This window comes from Sphaeramia orbicularis, chromosome 20, assembly GCF_902148855.1.
Source record: "Sphaeramia orbicularis chromosome 20, fSphaOr1.1, whole genome shotgun sequence".
NCBI lineage: Eukaryota > Metazoa > Chordata > Actinopteri > Kurtiformes > Apogonidae > Sphaeramia > Sphaeramia orbicularis.
The window spans coordinates 8,639,081-8,645,242 of NC_043976.1; positions in this window are offsets into that span (position 1 = coordinate 8,639,081).

Below are 6,162 nucleotides of genomic sequence, written 5' to 3' on the forward strand. Positions count from 1 at the left end.
GCCCTTTATTGGGCAAGTGATTATTTATGGTCATTTCTGCACACATTCACATTACAAGACAGTGACAGCAACAGCTACAATGAGGACAGTACGGAAACAATCTCAGATCAAACGTGGTCTACAGGGTCTGGAAGGTCCACCTCTGCATGAACAGTATGGTACTAATGGTACTAATGGAAATAACGATGTTCAAAGGGATAATGTGTATGCTGACAGGTGTCTGGATCAGCTCTTATGTTCTTGTAATGCTCTAAAATTGATGCTCTAAAATACATCTGTTTTTGTATATTTTAAATATCCTTTTTTTTTTTTTTGCCACAAATGAGCAAGGAACCTAATACGGTAACATTACTGACCGTCTTCTTATGTCCTCCAATAACACACTAAGGTTGGAATTTTGAATTTCAGAGTATTTCTATGAGTGCTCTATAAAGGGTTAAAGATGATATTTAAACAATGACATTCTCAGCTACACACTTAGAGGAGTGTGGATCAGGAGAGGTTCTTTAAAGACAATTACAAAAGCGTCTCTACTTGGTAACAGCTTATGAAGAAACAAAAAGGATGTAACTAAAACTTTAGTCTCTGTCCTCCAAAACGAGGCCTAGTTACGATCATCGGTTAACGACTAAAATCACAGCGCCGGGATCTATTAACAGCAACTGACCCTGAAAACAGACGAGACGAGGCCGGGGTGACATAAAACGCCATCTACTTCTGTGAACGGAGCAGAAATGAAGACATCTCTAAACAGCGGAGAGACGGCAGTGAATAAAAGATAGTCTGATACTGCACTTCCACTGTGGACGTATTTAATGAATAGTACTTGCTAAGCAGAATGGCTTGAAGTTCACGGCGGAGTCCTGGGAGACATTTTTACATTCTTATTTCTCCGTGTCAACGTTTTTAATTATATGTTGGCAGCGCTTAAGATCTCATTAAATTTGAGAGTATCATTTGGATGCTTGAAAGACAGCTTAGTGTCAGTCACCGCTCTTGTGATGGATATAATAAATCCTACACTTTCTAATCCCGTGATGTTAAATTCATTTTCCAAACCTGCAAATAAATCGCCAAAGACAACCCTCTGAAATGCGTAATAGCAGATGTCACAGCGTTTGGAGACAAGTTGGAATACCCTTACTTCACAAATGTCAGATAAAGACTGAGAGAAGTCAAAAGGATGGGAAGGGGGAAAACAGATTGTCACCCTGTGCCCTCGCTAGCGGCACGATTTGTAACATCCTACTTACATTGCATAAAATGACTTCCTATTTAAGCGACATTTCTCACAGTACGATGAGCTGAAGTATCTACAAGCTGCAATTTGGACCTGAAGAACCCAAACTCTTACAGCTTTTTTCCCCTCTCTTATTCTTTTACAGCTGGCCAGACACTTCTGCACTGTAAATGTGCAGCGCTGACTGTAAAAATAAAAAAAATAAAAAAAAAAACACTTGTGTGGCTAAAAAGCTTCAGAGGAGTGTTTTGTGCCTGATTGCTGCTTGGTGAACCTAACACAAACCGCTCTGCAGTTGTTGCTGTTTTTCCAAGAAAACAATAAACCGCGGTGCTGTCTGCCAGAGCCCTTGGAAGGACATTTCTGCATTATCCATTTGCTAAATTGAACGAACGAAGCAGCGAGAGAGAAAGAGAGAGAGAGAGAGAGAGAAACATTAAGAATACATAGCAATTAAAAGAATCAAACTTGATCCCCAACATCTGTCCAGTCACATTAGACTGTTTCCGGGTTTCTCGATCAGCGAACAGAATAAGATTAAGGGATTGTACCCATTGAGCCAAGCGCGGTGTTCACTTTGAAATGAATGAAGACTCAACAGGTAATTACTCCACCTGATATTGGCACCGGCTATTGATTTTTCTACTTGCCAGACTAAAGTAAAAGAAACTGCCTTGACTTCCCCCTGTTTTTTTGTTGGGGATCATTGATCACAAAAACAACATTCTGACATCCAAAACAGTAACTCCATTTTGGGGATAAACAATTTATACCTAAAATGCATATTCACATGAAGCCTTTATTTTGCTCCCGTTGAAGGTTGGATGAACAATAGGGGGTAGAGTGACTGCATAATAACCTCGACATGCTAATCAAAATGGTGTAATTACTGTAGTTATGCATTTACCTCTTAATGACTTCTTTTTACAGTAAGTTACATATAGCAGTACTAAAAAGCAGAGTAGAAGTTAAAAAAAAAAAAAAAATCTCCTTATTTTTTGCACATCAACGATGTATTTGAAAATGCACAATATTATTTTGTAAACTGTATTTGATTGAAGTGATGAAATGTTGCCATATTTGATGTCAAAATACTTAGTACTTTCTGTGAGACACTTTCTGTGTGAAGTCAAACGACGCTTTATTTGTCCAGACATGTCAAGATCTGAACACCAAAAAGTTGATTTAGTGGAGGGTGAGTGACATGAGTGACAATTTTGGTTTATTTCACAAATGAATAACGATAATAAAATAGCTTTACACCGCTGTCATTACGTAATTATTGAAAAGTTCCTATTAAGTGCAATGGCCTATACAATAAATACACTGTAGCCCATAATATTGGAATAAAATATTTTTACCTCTTTTTATGAAATGATTGTGACAATGGGACTTTTTGTTGATAGATAAAGTGTAACTGAGACTCAGTATATTATAATCGCACCAGGTCAAAGGTGAGTATTGATATATTGATGTATAAATAAGAGTTAAACACCATGGAATGTGTCTGAAAATAAAATTATTCAAACTTTATAAGGTCAGCGTTAACTAATTGTAGTGCAACCTTCACTGTTAATGAGCTTCACATCTTCTATCTTGTACTTTTTGTTGTGTACAACCAGAAAGTATCGTACACGATAATTTATTGTTAGAGGTATTGCATACATGCATACATATAGGTACTAAATCATGCAACTGTATTGTGATTAAACACACAAATAATTAGGGGTGTTAGAAAATATTGGTTCTGCAATATATCACGATATTTCATTTCACAATACTGTATCGATGCTAAAAAGTACTGTATCAATATTTTTAGGTATTTTTTCAAATGCAGATATGGCAGAGGTTAATTTTTGTTTTTCTTTATTGTTTATATCTTATTTAATATTATTTAACACTGTTTTATTAAATAATGGTTATTTGAAGCATCCTAAAAGCACTTTCTACCATCTGAGAGTGGCAGATGTAAGTTTGTTTGTTGGGATTTTACAAAAATAATGTTATGATGTTAGTTATGAACTAATAAAATATGAACATTTGAGCAGCATCTTAAACTGTAATATCTGTAAAACATAATTGAAGTTTTAACACAGGAACATTTTGTGATATAGCATTAGATCCTGTTGTGATCAAATAAAAATGTGTTTAGTATTTGTGTATATTTCTAGTGTAATTCAATTCTTCCAGGAAATAATAATTTTTAAAAAAGAAACAAACAAAAAAATAGCCTTTTTAAGAGTATCATGATATATCGTGATATATCGTATTGTGATCCTAGTATTGTGATTTGTATCGTATCGCCAGACTCTTGCAAATACACACCCCTACAAATAATTGTGTTAAATGACTGAGAATAGCTAAAAAAAAAAAAAAAAAAACAACTGGACATGTTAACCCTTTATCGGGCAAGTGATTATTTTTGGTCATTTCCACACACATTACAAGACAGTGACAGCAACAGTGGTGTAGTTTAGGGTATACGGTGGTATTTGGAGTATACTTACTCATTTTTCAGTCAGCATTGCGTATACCCACTTTTAAATCCCCCTAATGTGCACCATTCAGTAGTATCTGAGCCAAATTGCCCATGTTTTCCCTTAGGATGGTGAAGCCATGACCCGCCCTACTCTGCCTCTAATTGGCTAGTACTTGGTACCTTCACTGATTAGACTGGTTAACTTTAGGCATGAGGACTGATGAGCCAATCAGAGGCAGAGTAGGGCAGGTCATGCCGAGGAAAACATTGCTAACTTAGCGCCAGAGCCAGAGCCACCTCTGGAACCTGATTGGACACTTCAGGCGCCAGTGCCACCCCAGTTGAATGACAGGTCACTGCACGTCTCATTGAAAAATGCACGATTATTGGAAATGCGAACAAGAAAGGCAGAATTAACGTCTTTCAAATGAATGACATATGGAGAGAACCTACTTTGATGGAATACATAATTCTGATGTAAGTTTAACCCTTTCATGCACGAATTATGAGAACCTTAATCAAGATTTTTTTTCCTAAGTGTTTTTATTCCTCTTTAGGCATGAAAAAAAAAACAATGCAATTGAAAATTTTCTTATGAAAAATAAATAAACAAAAAAATATATATAAAAAACAAAAATAAAGTTAAAAAAAGGCATACTACTACTACTACTAATAATAATAAAAATGATCTTATGAACCTATTTTACATGAAGCTGCAAAAATGTCAATTCAGCTGGACACCTTGCATTTAATTTTTGAAATGAAGAAACATGTATTTACAGATAAATTGTGTGAAAACTGGGGGCGCTTGTAGTTCTGGGAGTGAGAGTATGGTCAGGGGAGATCTACGCAATGTTACCAATTCATGTCAGAAAAGATATGTAGTGTCTTAAAACTTTAATAAAGGTATGTGCAAAAACAAACAAAAAAATCCATGAATATATAAGACAAAAGCTGTAGAATGTAGAATAGCTGTCCACTGTAGTGACCAGTATACATGAAAGGGTTAAGGTGGTTTTAGAATGAGTCACTGTTTTAAACTACTGTCAATATGACTGCCCATTTAGAGGAGAAGAGATTTTGTCACCAATAGTTAAACTGTGTGAGTAGGGTAGCGTTATGAAAGGCTAACGTTATAAAAGACTAACGTTATAAAAGACTAACGTTATAAAAGACAAACGTTATCTTGTGTTTGCCTCATGTTGAATACACTTGACATTCTTGCAGCTGCTTGTGTGACCAGTAAAACCTACAAACTGCTCCTGAACAGGATTACTACTGCAACAACACATCATCAGTAGGGTAAAACTAACCTGTGTCACGACGGTCTAAACCCAGCTCACATTCCCTAGTAGTGGGTGAACAATCCAACGCTTGGTGATCGTTTCTTTATTTGCAGAGCATTTATTATTGTGTGTTTGTTTTTGTTTCTTGCAACACATTTTTTTCATTTGCACCACGTTCCTCTTTTTGTACCTCATTCAGACTTGTGTTAGAGTTTGTGAATTTGCATTGTTTTTGTACTTGCAGCTGTTTTCTCTGAACTGAGACGCATTGGGCCGTTGCAATGTGTTTAGCCCTTGTTGGTGACCGTAATAAAGGTTTAAAATAGGTTAAAATGTTTCTGTGAATAGAAAATAACAGATTAGGGCACTATTATGAGTCATTATCTTTATCTGAGAGGATTAGGACGTCAGTTATAACCGACATGTCAACATATTGATCCATATTTCCAGCTCATCTCGGATGGATGTGAGGTGAGTTCACTCAGTGTTTTCAACATCCAAATACACTGTAGTGTATTTTGATACATGTGTAAGTTATTTTGCAGTACATTTTGAACAAGATGAAGTGTTCTGTGACGCTGAGGAATAAATCAATTTTAGGTCAAGGTCCAATAACTGATCCATATCTAGGTTTCTAATTGTCATAGGGACACCGGCGAAGCAAAACCCACCACGACATGATGTAACGCCTCAGTAGTACCCGCATCTCATGTTTTTTCCCTGAAATCTCTCATACCCATTCCCATCGACTACATTTCTGAAGGTAAGTGGAGCAATTACTTATGACAGACAAGACGTTATTATTTGGTCAATAAAAATATAACACACGGATCACCAGAGGGAACCCTGGTCTTCAGGGTTTTTTAATGTGTTTTTATTTTAGACTTTTGCTTTGCTCAATCTTTGCTCTGCGTTATAATGATAAGAAATAATTTAAACCCTTGTAGGCTACGAAATGATTCAAGCGACACCTTGTTATACCCAATTGATGCCCATGTGACACTAAATATACTAGAATTAGAATAGATAAACTGTTAGTTCAGTAACAGTCGTAAAAGCATACGATTCCTCTTCCCAATGAGACTTTGCTGTTGCATCCATTTCAAAATAGATAATGATCCCCTGCTGTTTGTTTGTATTTTAGAACAGTCCTATAT